This window comes from Eubalaena glacialis, chromosome 2 (genome assembly GCF_028564815.1).
Source record: "Eubalaena glacialis isolate mEubGla1 chromosome 2, mEubGla1.1.hap2.+ XY, whole genome shotgun sequence".
NCBI classification, from domain to species: domain Eukaryota; kingdom Metazoa; phylum Chordata; class Mammalia; order Artiodactyla; family Balaenidae; genus Eubalaena; species Eubalaena glacialis.
Window position 1 is genome coordinate 112,547,886 of NC_083717.1, and position 27,860 is coordinate 112,575,745.

General features: G+C 35.6%; 1 protein-coding gene and 1 non-coding gene across 2 annotated transcripts in view; one reads left to right on the plus strand and one right to left on the minus strand.

Annotated features, from left to right (window-relative positions):
• The window catches only part of SPRED1 (sprouty related EVH1 domain containing 1), a 114,346-nt gene that overhangs the window by 75,188 nt on the left and 11,298 nt on the right, over positions 1-27,860 (minus strand). The window lies entirely within an intron of this gene.
• Positions 18,810-18,944, plus strand: LOC133085970 (small nucleolar RNA SNORA70). The gene has a single exon (XR_009699765.1). It is a non-coding gene; the product is annotated as a small nucleolar RNA SNORA70 (small nucleolar RNA).

Consider the following 27,860-nt stretch of genomic DNA (forward strand, 5'->3'; position numbering starts at 1 on the left):
TTTTTAGTAGAGGTGAAGGGCGCTCACTTTTTCAAATGCACCTGCATGCAAGTATTTAGAGTGCAGCTTTGCCCATGCTAAGAATGCATATAACATCTTGGCATTTAATGGCAAGGAACAGAGGAATAACAAGGGTAAGCTGCCAACCCTGCAAATCTAGGATGCCAATTCTTCAGGGGTCAGGCCACAAGCTGAGGATGCTAAAGATATGGAATCAGTGGCAGGGACCCAAATTAATCAGCAAAATAATCTCCTGAGAAAAAGAAAGTATCTCCACATTCAATATTAAAAATCACCAACATCTGAGAGTACGGGTTATGGCTAACACTTGAAGATAAGTCCTATGAGTACCTCCATAAAATAGGCATTTAATAAATATGTGTACAACTGAATCCAGAAATAAAAAATAAAATCCAATGAAGCAGTATGAAGACTTCTCAGCTCTTCTTATAAATACCTATCAAGAGTGTTCAGTGGTTCTTACAATACCTATCAAGAGAGAAGTAGACAGCACGAGGTGGCTTGAACACTTAATCAAATGACAATCGAGTCAAAATTTAGGAGCCTTCAGTGATGGAGGTACATAAATACACAATGTTAATAACACTATCCTATAGAAGGAAGTTTATAGAGTTCCTCTGAAAATGCCATATTAGTCTGGGAATAGAAAGTACAATGGTAAATAGCTAATCCTAATCGTGCAATTGTGGGACCTTTGAACATTTTTTTCCTTCCAAACTCAACATAAATGGATTCAATTTTCACTGAAAATTTAATACCCTACAGCAGTGTTGTCCAATCGAAATACAACACAAGCCAAATACATAATCTTCAACTTTCCAGTAGTTAGAGTAAAAAAGTAAAGAGGCTGGCCGTGAAAATGGTAGAAAAAGGAGCTCTAAAAGCCCATCCCACAACACAAATACTAAAAAAAGAAAAGAACAAAAATTGCCAGGCAACTTGTCAGAACTCTAGAAAACAAAGGTTTACAGTGATGAAGCAAATGCTAAATCAAAAGGCAACTTTAAAATGGTAGGAAAGCTTTGTGGCACTTTTACTTGCCAGTGGTCTAACCTCACTTCCCACCACTGCCTCAGCAGTGGTCTTTTTTTTTAAAAATAAATAAATGTATTTATTTATTTATTTTTGGCTGTGTTGGGTCTTCGTCGCTGCATGTGGGCTTTCTCTAGTTGTGGCGAGCAGGGGCTACTCTTCGTTGCAGTGTGTGGGCTTCTCACTGTGGTGGCTTCTCCTGTTGTGGAGCACGGGGTCTAGGCACACAGGCTTCAGCAGTTGTGGCACACGGGCTCAGTAGTTGTGGCACATGGGCTTAGCTGCTCTGCAGCATGTGGGATCTTCCCAGACCAGGGCTCAAACCCATGTCCCCTGCATTGGCAGGCAGATTCTTAACCACTGCACCACCAGGGAAGTTCCATCAGCAATGGTCTTAAAGATGACAGTCTGCATTCTCAGTATGGGGTCCTGGTCCCTGGTTCCAGAGAGAGCACAGCAGACCTTAGTCTCAAAGAATCCTGTCTGGAGCTATGTGAAGGACTGACACAAGGCATTTGCATTCTTCAAACACATCGTAAGACAAATGAACGACCAGCTGCTGCTGGGGGCAAAATATCACAATGAGGCCAACAATAGATGTACCAAAAGCCTGGGAGGAAAAGCTGGGGAGACAGTTTTTCTAGGGAATTAAGAAGCCATATGCATACCCAGGGCAGAACACATGTTCAGAAAAGATGTGGGAAGACCCGAAGTTTTCATCTAGGCTCAGCACAAGCAGGAAGTAATGGGTAAGGCAGAGTTGTAAACGGCTTGGCTAAGCATTAAAGGAGTGCCATGATACAGAGATAATCTGCAAAGAATGGGAGAGTTTTCCTTCCTTCCTCCCTCCCTCCCTCTCTCTTTTTTTAAACTCCTGGTGTTTAAGAAAATCTTTGTCAAAACACAAAAGGATCACAGGCAACAGGAACAGAGACTTCAGAGACCACACATGGCAAAGAATAAAGACTTTACAAAAATAGTTTAGAAAAACAACCAAACAACCACAGCCCACAGCCAGCAACAAAACAAACCCTGAAGAATGGGAAGAATACAAGTTCCAGAGTTATCACATTAAAATATTCAAACTGCTCAATTTTCAACAAAAATTTATGAAATATGAAAAGAAACATGAAAGTATGGCCCATTCACAGATGAAGTTAATGGAAGCTGCCCCTGATGAAGCAGAGATACTGGACTTACTACACAAACACTTTAAGTCAACTGTCTTAAATATACTCAAAGAGGTAAAGGAAACCAGGAAAACAATGTATGAGCAAATAGAAAATATCAATAAAGAAACAGAAATTACAAAAAGGAGCCAATATTACTCAGCCATAAAAAGGAATGAAATTGGGTCATTTGTAGAGATGTGGATAGACCTAGAGACTGTCATACAGAGTGAAGTAAGTCAGAAAGAGAAAAACAAATATTGTATATTAACTCATATATGAGAAAAATGGTACAGATGAACCGGTTTGCAAGGCAGATTTAGACACAGATGTAGAGAACAAACGTATGGACACCAAGGGGGGAAAGCGGGGGGTGGTGGGGATGGCGGTGGTGTGATGAATTGGGAGATTGGGATTGACATGTATACACTGATGTGTATAAAATGGATAACTAATAAGAACCTGCTATATAAAAAATAAAATAAAATAAAATTCAAAAAAAAAAAGTAGCCAAATAGAAATTTGCGAGCTGATAAGTACAGTACCTGCAATGAAAACTTCATTAAAAAGTTTCAATAGCAGATTTGAGCAAGCAGAAGAATCAGTGAGCTTAAAGATATGTCAACTGAAATGACCCAATCTGAGGTGCAGAAAGAAAAATGAATGAGAAAAAATGAGCATAGCCTAAGAAATCTGTGGGATGCTATCAAATGTACCAATGTATGCGTAATGGGGAGGTTCAGGAGAGAAGAGAAAGGGGCAGAAAGAATATCTGAAGTGGCCAGAAAACTTTCCAAATTTGATAAAAATATAATAAATCTACACATCCAAGAAGTCAAACTCCAAAATGGATAAACAGAGAGATAGAAACTGGAGTTGTTGAAAGACAAAGAATCTTGAAAGCAGTGAAAGAAAAGCTACTCGTCATATACAAGGGAATCTCAATAAGATTAACAGCCGACTTATAGCAAACAATGGAGGCCAGAGGCAGTGGGATGACATATTTAAGGTGCTGAAAGAAAAAAAATGTCAACCAATCTATACATAGCAGAAGTACCCTTCAAAAATGAAAGAGAAATTAAGACATTCTCAGATAACTAAAGGGCTGAGGGAGTTTGCCTCTATCCTTCAGGATGAAATGAAAGGACACTAGATAGTAACTCAAAGCCATATGAAGAAATAAAGAACTCTGGTAAGGGTTATTACATAGGTAAATATAAAGCTATTATTATTGTATTTTTGGTTTTTAACTTCTCTTTTTGTCTACAGTAATTATAAATCTATATTAATGGGCCCATTAATGTATAAAGATGTAAACTGTGACAATAACAACATAAAAGGGAGTGGAAAAAAAAAAAAGGGAGTGGAGATGAACAGAAGCAGAGCTTTTATAGGCTATTAAAGCTAAGCTAGTATCAATTTAAACTATATCAACTTATATACTGCCTATAAGACACTGACTTTACATCCAAAACTACAAACAGGTTGAAAATGAAAAGATGAGAACAGTATTCCATAAAACAAGAGAGTTGGGGTGAATATATTAATATTATTATAAGAAACAGGTCATTATATATTGATAAAAGGGTCAATTCATGAAGATGTAACACTTATAAACATATATGCACCAAACAGCAGAGTCCCAAACTATATGAAGTAAACACTGACAAAATTGAAGGGAGAAATAGACCTACAGTAATAGTTGGAGACTTTAATACCTACCATACTTTTAATAATGAATACAACATCATCTAATAAGAAAAGAATAAAGTACTGATATGCTGCAACATGGTACCTCACAAATATGCTAAATGAAAAAAAAAAAATGCCATACACAAAAGGTCACATACTGCATGATTTCATTTATATGAAATACCTAAAATAGGCAAATCTACAGACAGAAAATAGATAGGTGGTTGCCAGGGGATTAGGGGTATGGTAAAGGAGAAAAACTGCTTAATGGATATGGGTTTGGTTGTTTTTTTTTTGGGGGGGGACTACACAGCTTGTGCGATCTTAATTCCCTGACCAGGGATTGAACAAGGGCTACAGCAGTGAAAGCACAGAGTCCTAACCACTGGACAGCCAGGGAATTCCCATGGGTTTGCGGTTTTTTTTAGGGTGATGAAAAGTTTTGGAACTACACAGAGATGGGGGTTGCACAGCAATATGAATGTACTAAATGCCACTAAATTGTACACTTTAAATGGTTAAATTTATGTTATATGTGAATTTCATCTTAATTTTTAAAAAGTGAACACAGGTGGAATTAATGTTAATAGTATACTTTAATCCATTATATCCAACATATTTAAATAGATAATACAAAATAATCAATGAGGTATTTTATATTTTTTTCATACTACGTCTTTGAAATTTGGTGCACATTTTACAAATATAGCATATGTCAATTCTGATTAGTGCTCAATAGTCGTATGTAGCTAACAGCTACCATACTGTCCAGGGAATCTTATTAAAAGATTACAAAAATAAGTTGTCAGGTGAGCATATATTAAAAGAAGACATTCTTAAAATCTGGAATACTTACTTTCTATCTTACAACACTTGTAGGTAATCGCCAGTACTTTCTCTTTTTTATAAATTGAAGTAGCCACCAAAGAAATAAATACATGCATAATCCTACCTTCGACCATATTTTCTCCCCTGGAATGGTCTTTACAGCTAGGTAAAAGACCATCACTTAACTCTCATCTTGTCCTTTAGAGACTATAAAGGCTTCTCCTTCTGGTGAATTCAATGTATTCATCACATATCTTTCAGGCAGTTATTACCCTTATGATTCCTCTAACATTATCTTCTATCATTTAACTTCCAGTTCTCCAATTTATCACATCTTAAACTTCCCTGCCCACCTGTATGTAGTGCCTCGTATACAGCAAGAACTTAACATTCAACATTTTCCTGTTCCATCATAACTCTCTCCCTACTACAACTAATAAACAATATTTCATATGCAGGTAATGATGATACCAAAAGGACACCTGCAACATCCTCGTAGCAATTCAGGGGCTATTCTTTAGCTCCTTAACTGATAGTTCAGTTATGAGGGACTGACACCCCATGTGCATGAAATCATGAATGCATGGAAACACTCCTGGCGTAGAAGCCCCACATTCCATACAAGAGTCAAAGTATCTCGTAACAAACAGTCCATGGACATAGCTCCTTGAAGTCCTGACAAGGGATATACCCAGGTAAACAAATACACCACGTTCAGGGCAGAGCAAAGCTCTGGCTTTCCACCAGGTATATATATTTAGTTCATTCACAATCCTCCGCATGCAGATGCCGTTTACCAATCAGCAATGTTGCCTACTAACACAACTGACATTCTATCTTCATCAGGATTCCAGACGACCAGAGCTTAACCCAAAGTCATTTTCCATAAAGGAGAACAGATTTGGTTAGGTCTTTATTATGTAAAACAGAGTAACTGCTAAGTAGATGGGGACACATTTACAGACATACATAAGGAGGTGCTCGCTCAATGTAATTCAGTTTATTAATATCAACAATCAGACTATGGATATTACCTAATTATATGTAACTTATTCATTGTAATAATATTCGGTTTAAGACTAAAGTTTCTTATGTATGTATTTTTAATGATGAGTTGTAAAGATGAAAACATTGCTGCTTTCAACAAGTAAAATATCCTCCAACAACATCTCAGCTAAAATGTCACTGACAGAGGCAGAAAAATATTCTAGTCACACCTTATTTAAAAAGTGGACTGTGACAGAACATTTAGAAATAGCATCAGATATGTATCCGGAGTTGTGGGGACAGAGAGCAGGTGAGGAAGTTTATAAGAACCGCCAGCCAATCTGTGCTGGCAGAGTAGATTTTAAAAGTGGGAAGACAGGACATATGCTCCTCCGAATCAAGCCTTCTGAGAAGAAAGTCTGGCAGCTGCCAATTAACCAAAGGAAAAGGGATCCCTTTGGGGATCAAAACAAAGACATTCTCTTGATAACATTTCTCCAGTTAGACTAAAATAACTAAGATTCAATTTCAGAACTAGTTTTTTTTTTCTTACAGTGAGATTTCTTTAACTCCTCAATTTTTCCATACCCAATTACACAGATGGTAAGTGACAGAGCAAAGATTCAAACAAAGGTCTGAATAGAAAGCCTATGCTTTTTATCACTGTTACAACCAAGCAAATGCATGGTTGATATAACTCACTGATATTCTGGCATTCACGTTTATATGTATTCATTTACTCAAAAATAAAATTTTTTGATCTTTCTCCACAGTTCCAAGAAGCTGTTAGATTCTTGTAGAGTAAGTTAAAAAGTAATCTCTTTTGCACGTGTACATGCACACGTGCGCGCACACACACACACACACACCCCTGCCCGTATGTGGACATGACATACAAATGTCAATGTGGTAAATTTAGCAGGATCCCTGCTATTGAGTTGTTTGAAGTGTACTGACAAGGCTTCAAACCGAAAGGGTTTTAATTTTAAACAAAACTGACTTCATTTTAAAGTTGACTCTGGTTAAGGTTCCTTATTTATCTCCCCCAACCCAATTAGCTCTAGGTATGCAAAATCCTTATACTTGAAGCAGAGAATGCCTCTTCTCATAGTTCAAAAGTCGTGGAATTGAGTCTCATGTCTCTGATTTGTCTGCCCTGAACTAATCACACCCATGGAGGGTCAACCCACTCAAACCAAAAGGCCTAAAAGTGAAGGAATGACTTCCGCCAAGAAAAGTACCTTTTCTTGGTACTTTTTACTTGGACCTTTTAACAGAAGAATAATCAAGGTATACTTGGCATACTAAAACAATAGATGACCGTTACAATATTGAAGAAGGTAACATGGGCTTGAATTCAAGATAAGGTAAAAAATTAATCAAAATGGGCTACACATCATGAAAGAGGACATACAAGTATGCAATGAAAGTTATTCTTGCTTGAGTTAGAAGATTACTGAAGACAACAAAAATGAATTACACTAAATAGGAATCCTACTGGTGAAGGCCTTGCGTTTTCAAAAGGGAACTATTCTAAGCTTCTGTGTAGGGAGGATGTAATTAAATTAATATCTAAGAGTAATTATATTGAAAAATAGGATCAGGAAACCTCGGAATATTCAGGAAGCAGAGCGAGAAAGGCAGCTAGGAAGATGTTATTTGAATCCAAATGCTATTTCAATAATGAAACCTGGGAAAGCGGCAGTATCTTTACAGAATGAAGTTCAAGGTAGAATCCTCAATCTATTCTTTTAAACAAAACTCACAAACAGAACAAATATTATGAAAATAAGGAGAGTATACAAAAAATACAGTAGTCAAAGATAACCTCCAATACTGTAAGCTTGTAAAGATTCAGTCCAGTGGTAGTACACAGGGTGTAAATGATGCAGAAAAGAATCTGTCGTTATCTAGAATAAGAGTTGTCATCGATTGTGGTAAGAACACTCAAAGGAATTAACTAAAAAGCCATGGGGAGCATAAGTAATTCAACAGTCCCTAGCACATAATAGATATTTGATAAAAAATCAGATATATGGATGAATGGATTGGATGTCTTTTACAAGCCAAATATCATATTAAACAGAAAGTATCCAAAGATGAGTAAGACACAGTCCCTGTTCTCAAAGAAATCACAATACAACTAACTTGAATAAGTAATAAGGGCAATAATTTTTTTAAATTACCATTAATTCTGGTAATGGAAGCTTCAAAAATGAAACAGAAGCCTGTAAAAAAAAGAAAAGTAGAATATACTGAGACTGAGCTTTGGGAGAAATACTCTTTCTTTGAAGGAGGAAGAGAGGAGTCAGTGATAGGGGTCAGAGTACTTAAGATCAGTGGGAAAATTTGAGGAATACAGTGTAATGAAAACCAAGACAATGGTTTGTCTTAAAATGCAAAAGAGAAGCCTAGTTTATTGGAAACATGATTTGAAAGCAAAAGTACTAATGGATTGATACAATAAATGTAGAACACTCATTTCTCCAGCAATAGAGAATAAAGTAATAATTCAGATTCTGTTAGTATCTTTTTGTTAAACAAATCATTTTAAGTAAGACTGTCTGTTAGAAAGGAATTAATAGCTATAAATCAAAGTTTGAATTTTCTATCTCTTCTCATTTCACAGAAGACTCAGATTCAGCCTATAAAGATACGTCTAATAGTATCTTAGGTCTTAACGCAAAGGCCAAAAACAAACATAAATGAACAAAAATAGTAAAGTGCTTATAATACTTGTAGTGGTGGGGACTGTGGCCATCTAAAGGGAATATGTAACACTCCATTCTAGCAGCTGCCTTGCAGGAATGCAAGCTCAGTATTACGAGAATGTTTTGATCTTTTTAGAGAACCTGGAAATCCTGCCTATATGAAGTCCCCTGACTTCTTAAGTACTGGCTCATTTATATGCGGACTGGTTTCACCTGCAGTTTTCATCTTCTGTTCTAAATAAATAATGAATCTTTAGTTCAACCGAAATAAAAATTGTTTTTATACACTTTAACCACTGCATTCATCTCTCTTTTTAACTAAAACACTATGCAATAAACATAGCATTTGGCATCTCCTACACAATGCAAGAAATAAGAAACAGCAATTAACCAATTAGTACTTTATCCTTAATTCCCTAAACTAAATGTCACTTTAATACATTTTTTCATTTCAAAGTGCTGAATACACTTTGCTCTTAAACACGAAACACAAAACATGTAAAATCCCAACAAATTCATTTAATAATGACCACATGAGTGACCAGGAATCATGGCCAAACTTGCTCCAGATAAAAATTCCACTGGTTCAGAGGTTCCTAAACTCATGTCCAAGGGTTGGCTCATTCTGTGAGTATTATCCGGAGAACTTTAAAAAAACACAGGCTGCCAAGGTCTACTGGTCTACTCCCTTGATTCCTAAAGGATGAGGCTTAGGAAAGCTGTATTTTAAATTTCTTAAAGAGTCCTGATGTGTAGCTGTATTTAGGAATAACTACTTATTCAGAATATTAATAAACTGTAAAACTAATCTTAATTTTGAATACATTAGAACTGAAAATCTGTCACTATAAATTCTACTTAGAATAATTTATTTCCTATCACTTCAGGCAATATAGTCGGACAGGTTACTCTAGTGTTAGGCCTTAGATAATCTTAAAAATTAAAGTTCCAAAGGAAAGCACTAACTCAAGAATTCAACAGTCAGAACTAAAATACTCATTTAAAATAGCTTGGCAATCTAAAGTCCTTTAATAGCTCCTTAGCATGACTTACAAAACAACACCTCTCTGACTACCTCTCTCCAACCATAACAGCATTCTTTCCACGCTTTAAACAGTCTCCCTCTACCCCAGGTCCTCTGCACTTACTTGGAGACTACCCTGAGATATGCTATTGGCTTCCTCCTTAAGCATTAGATAACATGAATCCTCCTCAAATTAGATTCACACAATCTAAACTAGCCCCAACATCCAGCTTCCCTCCACCCTTATCTATTATACTCTATTTCTTTTGCTGGTTTTCTTTTCCTCATAATGCTTATGACTATCTGAAATTATCTTATTTACTTCTTTCTTTCTTTTTTTTAAAGATTTTTTTTCACGTGGACCATTTTTAAAGTCTTCATTGAATTTGCTACATATTACTTCTGTTTTATGTTTTGGTTTTTTGGCCCCGAGGGATGTGGAATCTTAGCTCCCCGACCAGGGATCGAACCTGAACCCCTTGCATTGGAAGGCAAAGTCTTAACCACTGGACTGCCAGGGAAGTCCCTTATTTACTTATTTCTTTAGGTATTTATTTTCTGTCTCCTATTAATAGGACTTATGTTCCATGTGAGCAGGGACACTGTTTTCCTTGTTCACTAGAATGTTATCTGAGATATAGTAAGTGCTCAATATGTATGTAATTGTTGAATAAATGAACAGAAAAACATACAAAGCCCCCCAATTTTACTTCTAACTTAAATGTGCACATTGATAAACCTCTATGACGACAATAAAATGTTTTATACAATTTTTAGTACTAAGCAAGATTAAAATAGGAAATTTCCCCTAGCTTCCTCTACCTTCCTCCTCTGAGCTCCCTTCCTCCAGAAACAGTCATTCCCCTGTGCCCTTGTGGTCAAGTAATTTTGACTTGGGGCAGGTAAGCCTAAGAGCCTCCAAAACCAACTCTAATGACACTGAGAGTTGCAAGCAAGTACATTCTTACAATCCTAGCAAAACCCAGAAGATACAAAATTTGTCTCAACTATGTGTCATTCAGGGAAGACTACCTCAGATCTCAGAGTGATTTGTCTACCCAGGAAATAAGTGCACTCTGGATCCGATGAGAGCTGAAGGATGAACATAAGTAAATTAGAAAGAAGGGGAACAGTGAAGGAAGGAATAGAGTGGTTTTCCTGATAGAAGACTACTTTATGCAAAGGGTACTTTTTTCTCAAGGAGTTCACCATCTAAATTGCATTATTAAATAGCATGATAGACAATACAAATAGCAACATAATAATGTGTACCATAAATAAAAATACACAGAAACAGAGGAGCAGAGTTTTAAATATAAATTTGATAAATTTAATAAAGTAGGATGATACTATTTTTACATAGTTTGCAGCCCAAGATTCAAATGCTGAAAAGGGAACTAATCTGGGAATTAAGAAACACTGTTTCAGAAAAACTTTACTACCTTGAACGATGCTTTAAAAAATTTTTTTTTAATTCAACATTAATTCTTAGAAATATTAGAAAAATACTTCCCTAACATGGTAAAAGCTATTATAAACTCAATGATTATCACATACCTCTAAGTGAAACACCTGAGATGCTTCTATTATAGCCAGTTATAGGACATTACTGAGGAAGTTAAAAAAATTAAAATTGCAGTTATATGATTAAAGAGGAGTGAGGAAGGAAAAGAGAAATGAAATACAAATATTGATTTAAAAATTATCCTTATTTGTAGATTATATGATTGCTTATCTAAAAAAACACAAGCAGGGACTTCCCTGGTGGTCCAGTGGTAAAGAATCCACCTTCCAATGCAGGGGACGTGGGTTCGATCCCTGGTTGGGGAACTAAGATCCCACATGCTGTGGGGCAACTAAGCCCACGCACCACAACTAGAGAGCCCGCGTGCCGCAAACTACAGAGCCCACATGCCACAACTAGAGAGAAGCCTGAGCGCCACAACTACAGAGAAGCCAGCACACCACAACGAAGAGCTCTCATGCCACAATGAAAGATCCCACATGCCACAATGAAGATCTCACGTGTCTCAAATAAGACCCGACACAGCCCACCCCCCCAAAAAAACAAGCAAATTTATTAGAAAAATAAGGAAGACTTTCTGTTTCCAGACCAGCCCATAAGAAGCTTGGAAGCCACCAATCTATGCTAACAACAAGTAAAAAGCTGAACAAACTTAAAAATCAACAACAGTTCTTAGATCCATAAGAGAAGTGAGGTCACAGGGCAAACCACTGCCCCCAAACTTGGAGAGCCAGGCAGATGAATACAGAGAATGACAATTTATTGTAACAGAAACGCAAGAGCAGAGAGCTCTTTGGGAAACAGTGCTGGGGGAGGGGAACCTGAGGTATAATTGATGAATTGCTGGAGGCTCAGTGTGGAAAATTCTGAGATTAAAAACTCCAAGGGGACCCAGTCATCGAAATGCCCCCCATTTTTGTGAGTTTTACCTCTTGGCACTCTACCAAGTCCTCACAGTGAATATCAGAGAAAAATCCCCTCGTATTTCCAGAAGGGGGAAAGGAAGCATTCTGAAATACATGGAGCACACTGTTCTTAACAAAGTTTGCCCTCGGGAGAAATTATTTAACCAGAGTCTAACCTCCTAAAGTTGTATCAGAACCTAACTGACCTAAGGGAAGGTAAATAAATACCCAGCTACAGCCCACTCCAGCCATCTTGTCCTACCTAAGAGGGGAGAGGGAGAAACAAAGAAGCATTTGAGAAGTTCACAGTCCAGAGACATAGCATCACAAAAGACTAAGTTCTGGAGACCAAATGTTCAGCAATGTTATTGTAATTAACAATACTGTATTATATACTTGAAGTTTGCTAACAGGGTACATCTTAACTGTTTTTACCACCAAAAAGAAAAAAGAAAGAAATATAAAAAAGATAACTATATGCTGTGATAAATATGTTAATTACACTGACTGTGGTGATTATTTCATAATATATATGAATATCAAAACACCAAACTGTACATCTTAAGTATAACCAATTTTTATTTGTCAATTATAACTCATTAAAGCTGGAGGAAAAGAAGACCTAATAATAGAACTATAAAACACTTCCCTACCCCCCTCACATTTTACCACCACATTATTAAAGGCCTATTTACAGCAGTTCCTTTCAGCCAATACATCATGTCCGGCTATCAAGAAAAAATTACAAGGCATACTAAAAGGTAACAAACACAATTTAAAGAGACAGAGCATCAGAACCAGACTCAGATATGACAGAGATGTTGGCATTATCAAACCAAGAATTTAAAACAACTGTGATTAATATGCTACACCATCAAGAGTAATCCCTAATGTAAACTATGGACTCTGAGTAATGATGATGTATCAACATAGATTCATCAATTGTAACAAATGTACCATTCTAGTGGGGGATGTTGACAATGGTAGCAGATAGGCATGTGTTTGCACAGGCAGTATGTGGGAAATCTGTACCTTCCACTCAATTTTGCTGTGAACCTAAAACTTCTCTACAAAAATAAAGTCTGTTTAAAAAAAAAAAAAAGTGCAGTGTAGCAGTTGGATATAAGAAATAATTAAAAAATTAACTGGCTTTCTTATTTACCAGTGAATTAAGAAATTACAATACAAAAAGAGCCAATCTACAATAAAAAAATATAAAATTACTAAACTAAAATGTGTAGGATCAATATAAAGAAATCTGTAAAACTTTAATGAAGAGTATAAAGGACCTGAATGAATAAAAGGACATTTTATTGTATGTTTTTTAAAGATGGTAATTCTATCTAAATTCTATTTATTTGTTGGAAATTCAGTTTAAAATATCAGTGGATTTTTTGGGGGAAAAAGAAGGTAACAAAAAAAAAAGTGTCTAAGTATATTTAGAAGCCAAGAACATTTGAGTGATCTTTTAAAAACATAAGTCAGGTCACATGACTCTTGCTCAAAACCCTGCAAGAGCTACATATTTCATTCATGGTAAGAGGCTAAGCCCTAAGATTCAGTTTTAGAGAAATAAAAAGATAAAATGTGAATAATACACCTTAAAAAAAAAACCTGGAAAACTTCACAACATGATGTCATCATGGCTATCCCTCAGTAGCAGAGTTAGAGGTTACCTTTATTCTCTTGTTTTATAATCACAAAAACAATAAAAGTACCAAAATGAAACAAAGCAATCCAAGGTCTAATAACAAATATTTAATAGCAAACATTTACGTAGCTCTTACCATATGCCTAATTTGGGACTTACCTTTAATTCTGATGATAACCCTGCAAAATGGTGTTATTCTATATTACAGATAAGGAAACTAAAGTTTCAAGAGGTTAAGTAACTTACGTCACTTGCAAGTGACTGAGCAAGGATTTAAAACCCATGCTGTTCTAGTTCTGCTCCACAACTTATAGCTGTGACTAGAAAGTAAAAAAAAAAGTCGCTCTTTACTCCCAGCTTCATTTATGTAAAAGTAAGAATAGTATTTGGAATAAATATTCTTTATCAATTATATTTTCCATTTTTCTACAATTTTATAAGTCTAAATATAAGGTCAGAGCATCTACTTAAAAAAATGATTCCACAATCGTGACTCCCCCTTCTGCAGAGAAACAAGTCTCAAATCCGTAATCCTAATTTCACAAAGTAAACATGTCCACCCTGACAACATACCCTTTATATAAAGCCCAATACCACTCCATCCCCTGACCCCAAAAATGTTCAGCAACCTAGTATACCTCATGGAAATCCACTAAAACTTAGGAGATGCTTTTCAATTATGAGCAACATTGGATTTAAATCAGCATCGTGGTCCTCATACACAGTAGTTTAAAAAACAAAACAAAAACAGCATGCCAGTAAGGCTCCTACTAACCTACAAGCCACGGTCCTCATGAGAAATTAAAAACAGGGAATGGTGAAATAAAACAACCATTGCCAAACTTTAATCATCAAGTTAAACAACCATCGCCAAATTTTAATCATCAAACAAGTTATAATCTATAAACTTTCATTTTAAAATCTGTAATAAGTAAAAGATTATAGTTAAGATATAGAGAATATATTTCCCATTAGTATTAGGAAATAGGCATAGATAAGAATTTTCAAGTGTTTCTAATATCCAAAAACTCAAACCAGTCTAATACCACTTATCTATCTAGGTCAGCAGCTTTTATATCAGACACAGCTGGAATGAATCAAACATACCATCCATGGTTTCTTGAGCAGAATAAGGAATGCTTAATGAACATATAGTAAAATCACACCTATTTCCAAAAATATGTATACATGGGAACATGTATGATCTCAGTAATGCTGGCGAAAACATCAAGGAGTGAAAGCTTTTTCATTCCACAGATAAATTTAAAACAGCCACAAAAACATACTTTCTTTGCCCTATAAGAGCTCATAGCATCTACTAAAGAGGAAGGTATGTTGAAATGGGTAGGAAATTTACATTTAAAATTTTCAGGAACTTCCTATAAGTGAACATGAATTGAATATGTGTGCTTTCCTTTAAACCAAAAGATTAACAGATGATTTTTTCTTCATCCATACATCTCAAACTGTGAGGTACTTCTCCAAAGGTATGCATTTTATTTTTATACAGAAAAATGTGCATTTTTCAGAAGGTGGAAACTTCAAATCAGAGTGGTGTACTAAGTGTATAAAAATTAAAAAGCATAGAACTTAAGCAGTTATAAGGAACCTGAAAGACATAGACTAATACAACACACAACACAGGTTAAAGAAAAGATCCATTTTGAAAAGATCTACATTGATGATCATAATTCTTTTTAACTCAGTTTGAAAATAACAAGTTGAGAAACTCCCAACTTCACGAGACAGTCCTTTCCATTATTAGCCAACTCACATCATTAGGAAGTTGTCTTCTTCATAAAACAAAAATTTATATCCCCACCCTTTAACCTCCATCTGGTTTTATTCTCAGGAATAAGAGAATCTAAGTTTACTCCAAATATTTTATGAGGTTTTTAATTATCTGGAGATAGCTAACATTTTTTGCTGATCAACTCTTCCCAAGCTCAACATGACAAGTTCCTATGACTCTTCCTCATCTAACCTAGTTTTGAAATATCTCATCATACTGGTAGATTATGAATTTGTCACAATGGCTATGTGTGTGGGGGAAAAGAATAAATAACAACTTTTTAGATATGGATGTTAGGTGATGGGCTAAGCTCACTCACTAGGCAAAGCAGTTCACTGCTTTCTCCTTTAATGTGCCATCCATTTTACAGCCACATTCCTGAATGATGGTCAAGAGTTCACATTCTAAGTAGTCCTTTTAGTTATAAGAGATGCTAAATAATTTGCACTTACTCGTTCTCGTTTGGTTTTGCAAACAGTTGGTTTTGCTTACAAAAGAAAATGTAGTTTGCTGGTCCACATACAGACTCATTAACTTCCTGAATACAGTGCCCAACCAAATGTCCTAAATAATTGAGGCTAAAACATCACATTTTTCATCTCATCTATTTTTTTTTTTTTTTTAATTTTTGGCTGTGTTGGGTCTTTGTTTCTGTGCGAGGGCTTTCTCTAGTTGCGGCAAGCGGGGGCCACTCTTCATAGCGGTGCGCGGGCCTCTCACTATTGCGGCCTCTCTTGTTGCGGAGCACAGGCTCCAGACGCACAGGCTCAGTAATTGTGGCTCACGGGCCCAGTTGCTCCGCGGCATGTCGGATCTTCCCAGACCAGGGCTCGAACCCGTGTCCCCTGCACTGGCAGGCAGATTCTCAACCACTGCGCCACCAGGGAAGCCCCATCTCATCTATTTTTACATAAAATAGATTTAGTAGCCTAACTCAATTATAATTACCATCACAAAAACAATAATGGATTTTTTTTAAAAACCTGGGATAAAGACAGTTGATTAACCGTGATTAACTTTGGATGATAAGAATCTACATGACCGTTACCTTCTTTGCATCTTTTACTTTTCTAAAAATTAAATAAACTACCCACCCACAAGCTAAATAAACTATTTCTTGCCAAGATCCTGCTGACTAGCATGAGGAGCTGAACTGTGCTTTCAGAGATGCTTTTTCATTTACCTGTTGTTCCTATTAATGAAGGGATTCTGATTAAAATCCCTTTAAAATCCCTTTAAAAAGGCAAATCAGATATTTCTCTTCCAACTTACATTAGCTATATTTTAGGCATTATTGTTGATTACTGGTATCAATGATTCCTAAAAATAAAGAAGAGGATGACATCCCTAAATAAATTATTTCCCTTAACAGATATTGGGGAAAAAATCTACAGTGGAAAAAACACAGAATTAACAGTCAAAAATCAGTTTCCACTGAGATTGATACAATGCAACTGTAACATTTTGGGCAAATTATTTTATCATTCCAGGCCTTAATACCCTCATCCAAAAAACTTAGACAAGATGCTATTTAATCGAAATCTTTTCTCATTCTAAATTTCTTTGATTCCATGAACTATCCAAGACTTGTAAAACTATCCTAGGTAGTCCATCATAAATATTTGTCAATTAATACTTAGTATTTATTCTACAGTATGAACTTTTAAAGTTTCTTTGCAACGAATTAGTTACTTCTACTACTACTACTATTAATAGCAGCTAACACTTCAGTACTTGCTATTTACACAGTTCAATGTTTTACATGGATTACATTTAATCCTCACAATATTCTTCCAAAACATATAATTATTATCCTCATTTTACAGACATGATTTACAAAAGTCCAAGATCACAAAACTGGTAAGTGACAGAACTGGGCTTCCAACCTTGGCAGAATGAACTCAAAATCCCCCATGGAGGTATACAGAATAAACTCGTTCCTCAAACCCTCAACATGACAACTAACAGACACTCTGAAAGCGTGAATACATATATAACAGAAACAGTACTTCACACAGTAGGCAGTAGAAAACTTGGCTTTAAAACCACTTTATGATATTTATTAAACTTTATGATCTTAGGCAAATCACTTAAGTCTCTTTGCTCACATGGAATATGGGAAAAATAGTATCGACTCAAGAAGATACTGTAAGAATTAAAAGCAACAACATAAAGTGCTTACGTAAGTGTGCTTAGCAAACAGATATCATATATGGTTGCATAATATTACTAAATTAAGTGGCAATGTATTAAAAGGAGGCACATAAATATTATATATTAATCTAAATACTATATATTCATTTAGCATAATTTATATATAACATATAAATCTCTAAGCCATTTGGATTCATGGATAATGAATCAACTTATTTTATTTTTCTTCAGCTAAGACAGCAAAAGAGATGATTTATTGTACACATGTTACATTCTCAGCCACAACTGAGAACAGAACTAGTCCAGAATATCACAGGTCCAGGGCAAAGGACCAAAGGGGACCGTTTTGATACGAGCAAGGTGGGTCTCTCGAAGTTGGCTGAGGTGATCGTAATGGCCATGGATGTTCCAGATTCGTTGAGACAACTTCTAGACAGGAGGCAGGCAGTCTGACAGTTTGCACCAGCTTGCCTGGCCCCTGGCTGCCCTTTGTTTCTGCTCCCGTGGTCTCCACGGGTACGAGTTTACTTGGACCTCTGCCTCACCTTTCTTCTTTTGCGCTTCAGCCTGCACATGCGCTTCTTCCTCCACTTCGCTCTCATGGGGCGGAGGTTTCTCAGAAGATGGCGCTAAGGCCGAGAGCCATGGATAATGAATCAATTTACAATAGCCATACCACCTACCTCAACCCCTTAACTACTGAGGGGGAAAAAAAATGCCACATAGTAAACAAACAAAAAAACATTCTCAGCCCAATGTCCTCCCAAAACATATATTCAAATACTACCAATGTCTAGCATACTGCCTTAACCATAGCAAGAATATAATATTTTTGGGACTGTAATGACTATTTTCTGTTTTGAAACAGCTATACCTATTATAATGTTTAATAATTTTCTTGAATATTACGAACTAAAGTGTGCCCTGTCCGTGCCAGGAAAGACAAATAACAAATTAACGGAAAAGACAAGTGTAAGGAAGGAATTACAGTGATATAGGAGAGTAAGTGGAAAGAACCCGGACTTTGGACAGAGAAGGCCTGAGTTTATGTCCCAACTGTATCACTTTTACCTGGCTGTTATGAACAAGACTTCTAACTTTCAGCTTAGTTTTCTTCATCTGTAAAATGGGGTTAGTACCACCAGCATCACCCTAATGCCAATAAGTACACCTACCACTCAGATAATAGTTTCTAAATATAATTCTTCAATAAAAGAAACCAGAGTTCCTTGGATAAATAGGATGACTCTACAGCTGTGGCAGGGAAAATACGAAATGAGCCTAGAACATCTTGTGAAGCCAAAAAGGAAGTGCTCATCTGCAGTCAATTAAGTCTACCGCGCCCTTTTCCCCATGGGGGCCCCGTGTGCAATGGCTGCAAACAGCAGCCTCCTCGGTAGTGTATGCAGCCTGTTGCCTCTATGGGTTGCCCTAAGGGACCTTGGAGACAGCCCTTTCCAGTGGCCATTCATGACTGGCATGCTGTCCCAATCTAGGCTCCAGACAGGTGTTCATGGTGCCTTTGGAAAGCCCCAGGGCACAGTGGCCAGGGTCCACATTGGCCAAGTCATAGTGTCCATCCGCACCAAGCTGCAGAGCAAGGAGCATGTGATTGAGGCCTTCTGCAGGGCCAAGTTCAAGTTCCCTGGCTGCCAGAAGATCCATATCTCCAAGAAGTGGGGATTTACTAAGTTGAATGCAGATGAATTTGAAAACAGGGTAGCAGAAAAGTGGCTCATCCCGGATGGGTGTGGGGTCAAATACATGCCTAATTGTGGCCCCTGGACAAATGGTGGGCCCTGCATTCATGACAGCCTTAACAGTGTCCCCTCCTTGCTCATGCCCACCAATAAATCCTACTTCCCTGTCAAAAAACAAAAAAAATTTTTTAAACAAACAAAAGAAAACAAAAAGGAAGCGCTCAAAAAATGAAGGAACATGTCAAAAGGCCAACTTGAAGCCAACTTGATGGGGCTCCCAATGGCCAAATCTGGGACAACAGAGTATCAAAATAATGACAGCAATGGATTATTGTCCATACTAATAGAAATAAATAATAAATAAATAAATGGTGGGGAGAAGAGAAAGCTTGTCTATAGAATTCCAATTAATAAAGGTGAAAGGAATAATGGAAACAAAATCACCAATTTGGCAAACATCACAATATTTGTTACAGACAAGACTCATAAACAGACATTAAAAATAGTGAGCAAGTGTATAATAGGAAACAGGATATTTACATAATCTCAAAGTATCACCCCCCAGAAGATGCTTATTACACAAAGGATCTACCATTTGAGAAACTGGCAGGCATCATCTTAACCAAATGATCAAAGTTCATATCATCAGTATGGGATACATCACCATCACAGACCTCCTAAAGCATGAAGACACCTTCACTCTATAGTATTGTTGCCCAAAATGTTTAACTTCAATTTAATTAAACTGAAGAATATTCCACAAAATACCTAGCCAGTACTCTTCAAAAAAGTTTCAAAATTATGAAAGAAACACCGAAGAGCTATTCCAGATTAAAGGAGGCTAAGGAGACATGAATACTTAATACAATATGCAATGTTGGATTGTATCCTGAACTAGAAAAAAGGACATTATGGAACTGATGAAACTTGAAATAAGGTCAGTAGATAATATTACATCGATGTTAATTTCCTGATTTGGCTATGTAAGATACTAAAATTTTGGGAAGCCAGTTGAAGAATATATGGATATTCTTTGTATATTTTTTCCTACTTTTTTGTAGGAAAAAATTATTTTGTAGGTCTAAAATTATTTCAAAGTGAGATTATATAAACACACATGAATTTCTGAAGAAACACAGCAATATGAGGAAGACTAGCTTATACTTGTTTTACCAATAACTGCCACATATCTTTGAGCAGCTCTTTAGTATATAATAGTGAAAAAATTCTCAAGATTATGTACGCTGGTAAGAGGCAATGACAGACCTACATGTTCATGTAATCCCTTCAGTGCTTCTACCGTGACATCTCTGCCCATAAAATCTCCAATTTTTAATACAAATAATTAAGAGGAAACAGAGAAAAATTACAGTAGGTTCAGTAGGTTCATGACAAGTTATGTGAGGAGTTTGGAACCACAACTGTGTACTTCACCTAAAATGCCCCTTAGTCTTCCTATCAGAAATTTAGGCTGTCTGAACCATTTATCTGTCTTTGAATGACATATCTCATGCTCTTACACTAAAGCCTGACCCAACTGGGCTAAACAATTACAAATTACTCATTTCAAAGCTCTTGCTAGTCAGACATGATTTTTTAAAAAGGAAAGACTAAAGTCATTCACATCCTATAAATAAACATTAATATATAGAACTTTATAATACATAATGTGTGAAGTTATAAAAAGACTAAGTTCACAGTAATCATCTACCCTTAGCTCTAAGTTGTTAAGACACTAAATCTTTTGCCTTTCTTACACAATCTATCCTACTTCAAAGTGAACTGAAAGACAAGACTATAGCTACTTTGTCAGATCACAAGACTACTGAACTATACACAAAGCTACACATAACATGTAAACATGTCTCTTCAAAATGAAGTAATTTTTACTTTCAATGTTTTTCCTCACTCTTCTGGGACAACTGTATTTTCTCCTAGCAGAGAATCAAGTCCTTCATTACCAAAGAACCAATCATGTATTTCTAAAAGCAGACTGAGAACTCTGTGAAGGCAAAGACCCAGATTTTACTCATCTACATCCCCAAAGCCTATAGGCTTAACACCTGGAATCTCAAAAATGTTAGTTTCCAATCCTTTCTCTGGCATATAAGAAAGGCTCAATAAACGTTTATTGTAGCTGTTTCATTCAGTATCAACACTAATGACTGTGCCAAACCTAAGAGCAATGTAAAATCCAGAAGAAGGACTAAATTTGACTAATAAGAAATGCTGCAACATCCTGATCTCCATCTGTTTGGCTGCTTCTATCAGCCTACCGCTCCAACACACATGTGATTGATCCTTTAGGGCCCACTGCACCGAAAACATTTAACTACCACTAAATGTGCAGCATACACATAGCGGATTTGAATTAACAGACTTTTCTTTACTGAAACAGTTCTAAATACTATTTTTACAGAACCTAAACACTTTAACATCTGAGGTTTAGATGATACCCTACTTTGGCAAGAAATATGGATAATTAGGTGTATATTATTGGGTCTAGAATTTTGTCATTCAACGTTAAGCAAATAAATTCTCATCTATCACTACAATTAGAATTTTAAAATAACACTTCATCTTAACTCAGTACCTAAAAGGTAAAACAAAAAACAAAACATCTACCAAGCATCTAGCAGATTACAAAGATGATTGGCTTAATAAACAAACTACCTCAAGAACAATACCTACAAATGTTAAAGGAAAAAATTTCATTCAGTTCAAGAGATGTACATACAAAAGCCTATGTGGAGATGAGTATACATTCATGTCCACGCCAGAATTTTTTTTAACTACTTAATAGATTAAAAAGATTCTATTAAAAAATAATTAACTTTAAATAAAATTATACAATGAAATAAAGTACACTAAACTGTTTCACATTTTAATATTTAAAAAGAGAAAATGTGAATAAGATTACCCTGAAATTATGAAATATATAGGAGATTATGTCAAATTACAAAATACTAGAGCCAAAAATGCTAGATATCATCTGAGCCATCTTACTTGTTCTAGGAAACTCAGGTTTTCTAAGAAATTGCTTTTTAAAGGAAGACTATACAATGGACAATGCTAACACACAATAATATAAGGAAAGAATAACCAACACTCACTATCACAAGCACATAAAGGCCAAGAAATTGATGGGGATAGGGGAAAAAGGAAAGAGAAGGTGAATGCACAGATATGCATTTGGAGAGGTGAAATATCACAACAGTTCAGAGGCTGGACTCTGCAGCCCGACCTAACCAAGTTTGAATCCTAACAGTCATTTACTAACTAACCTCATCATGCCTCAATTTCCTCATCTATAAAATGGATGTAACAGTACCCAATAGAGTGGTTGTGGGATTTTAAGAATTTAATAATTCATATAAGCACTGAGAACAGTGTCTGGCACATAGTCAGCAATCAAAAAATTTTAGCAAATATCATTATCTGCTATAAAAATGCAGTTTTTATACCCATTCTCTTACATTGCCAGTAGGAGTACAAATTGGAACTATGTGGGGACATAGTTTGGCATTACCTTATAAACTTGAAAATTTACAACATAACTTAAATCCAACTACTTTACTCCTAAATATATATTAAAGAGAACCTTTAGCATATATGCATCAGAAGCATATTACAAAAATGTTCACAGTGGTAATGTTCATGATACAAAATAACTGAAAATAACTCAAATATCCTTAGACAACAGATTGTCTATATTGTGGTAATGTCACACAATGGAATATTATACGTCAGGGCAAATGAGCAAAAAACTATAGCAAAAAGAATGGACACATCTTACTATTACTGAGTGTAAAAAAAAAATCAAGTTCAGGAGTTGATATTTACATAAGTATATTCCTTTTATAGGGTTCAAATATATATGATAAAGTTTTTTTTAATAGGAAATAAATGGTAAATACACAACTCAGGATAGAGTAACCTCTCAGACGAGATAAAAGGAATATAACAGAAGCACATTAGATAGATTTTAGTAATCATCACTGTCCTGATTCTTGGATTGTACTGTGAGTGGGTATTTGTCAATTAAATAAAAAAGTAAAAATAGTAGACTACAGAGGTCCATATATAGACCAATGATGACAGTATGAACCAAGATAATGATTAGTCTAATTCTGTGCACCAAAGGTTTTTTAAAAAAGAATTGAGAGTTAATTGTAACCTGCTTTGGAATGAAGGGTCAAATGACATAATTCATGTTTGACACGCAGCAAAATGCTTAATACACATTAGCTACTATCTAAAATGGTATGATTTATTATAGAATAAAACACATTTTAAGATTTAAAATCTCTTCTCACTCTAAACCAACCTCTTTCCCACCTCCTAAAGCAGAAACCATCCCTAAAAAAGACAGACCTGCTCAGCAAACTAGTGGCACAGCAGGGCTCCTGATCCCCTACCAATCCAATTCTCCTTCCACTAGATCAGTATGTCACAAACTCAATTTTGTTTTGATAGTCATGACCTTCATTACATTTTTGCTTTATATATGTACCATATATATTATCCAAAAAATGTTGTTCCTAAAAGGAAAGGTTTTAATCACAACAGCCAATTAAAAAAAAAAAAAACTACCACAAGCCATAGATGGTAACCATAAAATTTAATATAGTAAAAGCCAAACAGTATTGCCTTATCTACCAGAGACTGAGGTTGACATCACTCCTTCCTTATTAAAAAACAACAACATACAAAAAATAAATTTTAATTTAATTAAGATGCAAAAAGTATTGAGAAAGGAGTAACTTGTCAATTTAATGCCACATCTGTGAAACAACTGAAATTACCTTACATACCAGGGGCAAGTTCCATACTCTGGAAAATGCTGCACTTCCTCTAGCTATCCCCCTACTTAAAAGATTAGAATTTTCTTCAACAAACTGGCTAAGATTGAATAGAGACCATGTCATTGGTTTCAAAAATTTGCTGGGACTGAAGGGTTAGAAACACTCAGGATCTGCACTATCTGATAAAGGAATCATTAGCATGTGGCAATTTAAATTAAAATTTTAGTTCCTCAGTCCTTCAAGCCACATTTCAAGTACTCATAAGCCAAACAGCCACACAGGAGCATCATACTGTATAGCACACACAGAACATTTCCTTCACCACAGAAACTTCTATCGGAAACACTGCTTTAGATTCTCAAAGAACTCTGATAAGGCCCAAATGGTAGCAAATGGAAATAAGGAAAATTTCAGCAGAGAAAAAAAAAGTATTTCAATAAAGTAATAGAAACATTTGGAAAGAACTGAGAGACAGTGAAATAAAACCTAGTGGTAAAAATGTATTTTCTACAATTGCTTTATAATGATTTCAAAGGCTGGAGATGTACAAAAGCTGGCAGGAATCCCTCCCCAACTAAGATGGTAAGGTTATTACTGCAACTGAGGAAAAGACTTAAATACTTAGAACAAAAATAAGGTAAGAGACTGCAGTCATATCTGAAGGCATACTGGCAAACAGTGCTTATTGTGTACCAAACACTGCTTTAATATATGAGCTTATGAAAACTCTTATAATTACCTTACCTTCATTAATAAAGAAATAAGGAAAGCATGCTCAAATAATGGACAGAATATCAACAGTAACTATCTTTCAAAAATAGTGGGTCTTGTATAACGAATTCTCATTTACCATCCCCTGATCACTTTAAAGCGTTTAGGATCTCCCCCATCCCACTTCAGGTTCTCAACATTCTTGTGAACTTGTTTTATTGAAAACAATATTTTAAAAGGGCATTTTCCAGTGCATTTAATACACAATTTGATTTTAACTATGTAGATATTTCGCAAAGCTTCTCGATATATAGGTTACATAACCTATGTAGATATTTTGCATTACTTCTCAATATGGAGGTTATATAATCTTTAACTTAGCTATATTCCTTATATGTACAATCCGCTTTAATTCCCCAAGCAGGCCCAGACATTTCAATTCTAAGGCTTAGGTTCATTTTCCTCAGCTTTCCTCCTCTCCCTAAGGTTTTGCAAGAACCTTTTCTTTTTCTGTCTTCTGCCTTACCTCTCTTTTTTTCCCCCGAATCCTCTAGAAAACACTACCTTTCCCTGTGAGTAAATCAAAACTCATACATACATAAATCCATTTTTATACAATTTTCAGGCAAAAAGTAATTTATGGATGAGAAAAGATTAGTGTCTTCATTAGCACAGATGCTCAGACACTAAAAGATTTGCTCTAAGTCACATAAGTAAATGGCAAAACTGAGACTAGAACCTGAGTTTTTCTTTCTTTTCTACACAGCTTTGCAGATTTCTTAGTGTGCCAATTAGCATAATTCTATTCTTTCTGACCCAGGTAATTCACTATCTATATAAATCATATTATCTACATGAAGTTTTTAGAGAAACAACAAATTTTAAATTTCAAATCCTTCCTATATATTTCTTGCCTTTATAAAACTTTTAATAAGGGGGGCTTCCCTGGTGGCGCAGTGGTTGAGAATCTGCCTGCTAATGTGGGGGACACGGGTTCGAGCCCTGGTCTGGGAAGATCCCACATGCCGCGGAGCAACTAGGCCCGTGAGCCACAACTACTGAGCCTGCGTGTCTGGAGCCTGTGCTCCGCAACAGGAGAGGCCACAATAGTGAGAGGCCCGCGCACGGCGATGAAGAGTGGCCCCCGCTTGCCGCAACTAGAGGAAGCCCTCGCACAGAAACGAAGACCCAACACAGCCAATAAATAAATAAATAAATAAATAAATAAATAAATAATAATTAAAAAAAAAAAAACTTTTAATAAGAGTGCAAAAAAGAAAATTTCTTCTATGGGTAATTTCCAGTTGTCTTCCAAGTTTCCTACAATGTGATTATATTGTTTTTGTACTTCAAAAAGTTTCTATTAATGTTTGCTGGATTCATACATTCCTACTTTTTGTTTGAAAATGGCAGCTGCTATAATTACAGTGCACAATCATGACTTACCCTTGAGCAACACCCTAACGTACCCCAAATGCTGCCTCTCACCAGAGTACACATTCTCCCAGGAATGTGTCATACAAGTTAGAGACATATAATGCCATAGGATATAAATACGTAAAGACTGCATGGTTAAGAGTTCTTCTTTTTTTTCCTAATATAAATGACTAAAAACATTTCATACTGAAAATACAACTCTATTATTGATTAAACTGCAATATTCACATGATATCTTTGTGATAGTTTACTAGATTTCAAAATAATTATACAATTTTACAGGCTGCTTTGGGATACACTCCCTTAACATTCGGGGCACTTCAGTGAAAGAAATCTGAGAAGCAATGACATAAGGCTTATTATCTATAATCTAGTTACAGCAATTCAAATCTGAATTCCCCTACAATGCCTCACAACTCAACCTTGAAATGCACTCCCCTGAGAATCCTATACCTTTTCATATTATCTCTTTCTTTCATGAAATAATAAGCTGAACATAAATGTAAATCTTTAGTACCAATAAGGAGATACATCCTTAGAGGACAATATCCCATATAATGCACTGTAGTTCAGAACTGGGTACTTTTAACTACAAGGGTCTTTACCAGCATTAACTTCTTGCACAGAATAGATAAAATATTCTGTAATATATAATTCTAGTCTATAGAATACAGAAGTCAGCCTGTGTCATCACAGTAAGTCTAAGTTGTTTTACAAAAGGTTTTGTGTGTGTGTGTATGAATGCATGTATGTATGTATGTACACTGTGTCAAACAGTATAAAGTATTTGTTACTATTACAGTCGAGAGTTTAAAAGCTACTGTTTTAGGGTACAGGCTTTGGAGTCTTCACCAGCTATGTAATCTTTGCCAAGCTATTCAACTTCCCTAAGCCCCAGCTTCCTCATCTTTGTAAATGGTGGTAATAATAGTAATAACATTTAAAATAGTTGTTATGAAGACTAAATCTATCAAATGATTTTAAGACAACGCTGGTAATAACTCAAATATCAGCTATCATTTAATTACATACTGGGAGCTATGTAAAAAAACCCGCAAGGTACTAAAGAACAAAAATGGAATCTAAGAAATATGAGAATGTCATTTATAAATAATCCACAACAGAAAAAATACAAATTTTTGGAAGCAGCATTTCATAACCAGAATTTTTAAAAAGCCACTTATATTCTTTGACATAATTATTTCACTCCTGTAAATTCATCCTAAGAAATTAATTGAACAGGAAAAAAAATAATTATATGCAGAAAAGATGCCCATTACAATGTTACTTATAAGAGCTGGACACCTGAAGTGTTCACTAAGAAGAAAACAGTTACGTAAACTTATGGTACAACTTGATGAACTATTATAGGCATTAAAATAATTATTACTAAAAAACTATGTATAAGCATAGAAATTCTTTAAGTATATCCAGTGAAAATAAATAATAAATAGTCATACATACACTATTAAAACAAGTAAAATATATTTGTATGGAACCAGAAGCAACTGAAAACTATGTTGGGTTTTTAATTGATTTTGTTCTTTCTTTGATGTAATTATTGCTCCTTGTCCTCCCCAAAACAAAGAAAAGTCAGCATCTTAGTTCATTCAGGTTGCAATAACAAAATACGACAGACTGGGTAGCGAATAAACAACAGAAATTTATTTTTAACAGTTCTGGAGGCTGACAAGTTCAAGATCGAGGTGCCAGCAT